Source organism: Bos taurus, chromosome 17 (assembly GCF_002263795.3).
Source record: "Bos taurus isolate L1 Dominette 01449 registration number 42190680 breed Hereford chromosome 17, ARS-UCD2.0, whole genome shotgun sequence".
NCBI lineage: Eukaryota > Metazoa > Chordata > Mammalia > Artiodactyla > Bovidae > Bos > Bos taurus.
Window position 1 is genome coordinate 59,322,290 of NC_037344.1, and position 3,675 is coordinate 59,325,964.

At 42.1% G+C, this 3,675-nt stretch overlaps 1 non-coding gene across 1 annotated transcript; it reads left to right on the forward strand.

The window, feature by feature from the left end:
- Positions 1-3,335: 3,335 nt before the first annotated feature.
- Positions 3,336-3,442, forward strand: LOC112442116 (U6 spliceosomal RNA). The gene has a single exon (XR_003030124.1). It is a non-coding gene; the product is annotated as a U6 spliceosomal RNA (small nuclear RNA).
- The last annotated feature ends 233 nt before the right edge of the window (positions 3,443-3,675 follow it).

Consider the following 3,675-nt stretch of genomic DNA (forward strand, 5'->3'; position numbering starts at 1 on the left):
GTCTCCTGTACAATGTCACGAGCCTCATTCCATAGTTCATCAGGCACTCTATCTATCAGATCTAGGCCCTTAAATCTATTTCTCACTTCCACTGTATAATCATAAGGGATTTGATTTACGTCATACCTAAATGGTCTAGTGGTTTTTCCCTACTTTCTTCAAGTTAAGTCTGAATTTGACAATAAGGAGTTCATGATCTGAGCTACAGTCAGCTCCCAGTCTTGTTTTTGCTGACTGTATAGAGCTTCTCCATCTTTGGCTGCAAAGAATATAATCAGTCTGATTTCGGTGTTGACCATCTGGTGATGTCCATGTGTAGAGTCTTCTCTTGTGTTGTTGGGAGAGGGTATTTGCTATGACCAGTGTGTTCTCTTGGCAAAACTCTATTAACCTTTGCCCTGCTTCATTCCGTATTCCAAGGCCAAATTTGCTTGTTACTCCAAGTGTTTCTTGACTTCCTACGTTTGCATTCCAGTCCCCTATAATGAATAGGATATCTTTTTTGGGTGTTAGTTCTAAAAGGTCTTGTAGGTCTTCATAGAACCGTTCAACTTCGGCTTCTTCAGCATTACTGGTTGGGGCATAGACTTGGATTACTGTGATATTGGAAGGTTTGCCTTGGAAACAAACAGAGATCATTCTGTTTTTTTTTTTAGATTGCATCCAAGTACTGCATTTTGGACTCTTTTGTTGACCATGATGGCTACTCCATTTCTTCTAAGGGATTCCTGCCCACAGTAGTAGATATAATGGTCATCTGAGTTAAATTCACCCATTCCGGTCCATTTTAATTCTCTGATTCCTAGAATGTCGACGTTCATTCTTGCCCTCTCCTGTTTGACCACTTCCAATTTGCCTTGATTCATGGACCTAACATTCCAGGTTCTTATGCGATATTGCTCTTTATAGCATTGGACCTTGCTTCTATCACCAGTCACATCCACAACTGGGTATTGTTTTTGCTTTGGCTCCATCCCTTCATTCTTTCTGGAGTTATTTCTCCACTGATCTCCAGTAGCATATTGGGCACCTACCAACCTGGGGAGTTCCTCTTTCAGTATCCTATCATTTTGCCTCTTCATACTGTTCATAGGGTTCTCAAGGCAAGAATACTGAAGTGGTTTGCCATTCCCTTCTCCAGTGGACCACATTCTGTCAGACCTGTCCACCATGACCCACCTGTCTTGGATGGCCCCACAGGGCATGACTTAGTTTCATTGAATTAGACAAGGCTGTGGTCCTAGTGTGAATAGACTGACTAGTTTTCTGTGATTATGGTTTCAGTGCATCTGCCCTCCGATGCCCTCTTGCAACACCTACTGTCTTACTGGGGTTTCTCTTACCTTGGATGTGGGGTATCTCTTCATGGCTGGAGTATCTCTTCCCCGCCTCCACCTTGTCCAATTTCTTCCTAGTCACCTTGAAAATAGAATAACTCTGCATGGTGGAATCTTACTCTGGGTTAAGTATTTTCTGAGCCTTACCATCTCATTTACTCCTGTGGATCAGAGCTGTAGTTAGGACTGTTCTGGTTGCAAGGCTGGAGAACCCAATTATGGGTGCCTTGGACTGTGAAGAAAGCTGAGCGCTGAAGAATTGATGCTTTTGAACTGTGGTGTTGGAGAAGACTCTTGAGAGTCCCTTGGACTGCAAGGAGATCCAACCAGTCCATTGTGAAGGAGATCAGCCCTGGGATTTCTTTGGAAGGAATGATGTTAGAGCTGAAACTCCAGTACTTTGACCACCTCATGCGAAGAGTTGACTCATTGGAAAAGACTCTGATGCTGGGAGGGATTGGGGGCAGGAGGAGAAGGGGACGACAGAGGATGAGATGGCTGCATGGCATCACCGACTCGATGGATGTGAGTTTGAGTGAACTCCGGGAGATGGTGGTGGACAGGGAGGCCTGGTGTGCTGCGATTCACTGGGTCACAAAGAGTTGGACACGACTGAGAGACTGAACTGACCTGAACTGTGCCAAAAAGGCATACTTGCAAATTATATACTTGTCTATTGTTATTGGCTTCTGCAATTGGATGATCTTGAGTAAGCCAGCTTTAGGAATGACAGAATCCAGCACTCACTTCTTGTTTTTAGGGTGAACAACACCCTGGCTGTTGCTAGGCTGGCTGATGCCAGGTGTGTGTGCGTGTGTGTATGTATATGGGACTTCCTTGGTGGCTCTGTGGTAAAAAACCCACTTGTCAGTGCAGGAGACAGAGGAAATGCAGGTTTGATCCTTGGGTAGGGAAGATCCCCTGTAGGAGGACTTGGCAACCCACTCCAGTATTCTTGCCTGGAGAACCCCACGGACAGAGGAACCTGTAGGCAATGGTCCATAGGGTCACAAAGAATTGGCTATGACTGAAACGACTGAGCATGCACACCACATCTTTTTATCCATTTATCTATTGATCGACACTTAGGTTGCTTCTTTATCTTGGCAATTGTAAATAATGCCACTATGAACATTTGGGTGCGTGTGTCTTTTTGAAGTAGTGTTTTTGTTCTTTTTGGATATATACTCAGGAGTGGAATTGGTGGGTCATATGATAATTCTAATTTTAGCTTTTTGAGGCACCTCCATACTGTCTTCCACAGTGGCTACACCAATTTATATTCCCACCTATGGTGTACATAGGTTGCCTTGTCCCCTCATCCTCGCCAACATTTGCTGATTTTAGTTTGGCTTTATTCCTAAGCCTGTGCCCAAGGCATGACCCTTGACATGCCTTCCCATCTGACCCTGCCATGCCCTTTGTTATGCATATAATTTTCACCATTTCGTTTCATCATGTCTTCATTTATAGCTCTTGATCCTTTGCTTTATACAAAGTTTTATTGTTCTTGGACAGTGGAGAACACTATAAGGGAGAATTAATGTTAGGAATCCTTTTCTTACTAGGTATACCACATAGATGATCATTTGTAAAATTTCTGATCCTTTGCATTTACTTTATTTATATGATAAGACATAATGATAAACACATGATAATGGTTTATCATATGATAAATGCATAATGATAATGGTGACAATGCTACTACAATTAGCTAAGAGTTATCTTGTGCCAGGTACTATAATATGTTTAATTCTTGAAGCATCTCTATAACATGGCTATTATGGCATTGAAAGTATTAGACAATTAAAGAAATGAAGGAACAGAGAGGTTAAGCAACTTGCCTAAGGTCACACAGCTAGAACATGGCAGAACAGAAATTCAAACCCTGTCTATTTGACTCTAGACCTCTGCCTAATAAAGCCTCTTACCAAGTTAAGTTTGTGGTTTCACTGGTATTATTGCTCAGAATAAGGCTGAGTTTAAGAAATAAAGGGAGTGCTCGCTTTGGCAGCACATATACTAAAATTGGAACGATACAGAGAAGATTAGCATGGCCCCTCCGCAAGGATGACACGCAAATTCGTGAAGCGTTCCATATTTTTAAGTGAATAAAGTGCATACAAAATTGTATAATAAAAAAAGAAAGAAATAAAGGGATTGCCAGAAAAATAAAAATAAATTTCAGTGTTGGGACTTGTTGAGTACTAGGGAGAGGTATCAAGGATTGGCACATAGATTCAGATTCACAAATATTTGGATTGGGCATGATCATTCAGAGCCCTCCATGCTAGGGCATGAGTCCCTTTTGTAGAGTAGCTGAATCCTTGTGGAAAGT